The sequence below is a fragment of the Penaeus monodon genome, chromosome 19 (assembly GCF_015228065.2).
Source record: "Penaeus monodon isolate SGIC_2016 chromosome 19, NSTDA_Pmon_1, whole genome shotgun sequence".
Taxonomy (NCBI): Eukaryota; Metazoa; Arthropoda; class Malacostraca; order Decapoda; family Penaeidae; genus Penaeus; species Penaeus monodon.
Genome location: NC_051404.1, coordinates 43,156,137 through 43,156,386, shown reverse-complemented (window position 1 = coordinate 43,156,386; position 250 = coordinate 43,156,137).

The window sequence follows — 250 nt, the reverse complement described above, 5'->3', positions numbered from 1 at the left end:
AAACAAAAATAAAGAAAAAAAGGTTAAATTTAAAACAAAGAAAAATAAAGTAAAAGAAAAAAAGAAGAAGAAAAAAGAAAGAAATTGTAAGGGGGGAATGGCAAAAATGAACAAGTTCAATTTTTTTGTGAAAAGGATGATTTTTTTCAACCCCTAGAATAAAGAATCTCCCACTACTCTTCGAACAAGATAGGCACTCCCTTGACGGAACAGAAGTGACGTTCGTATTTCTCTTCTTTCCCATCCCCCT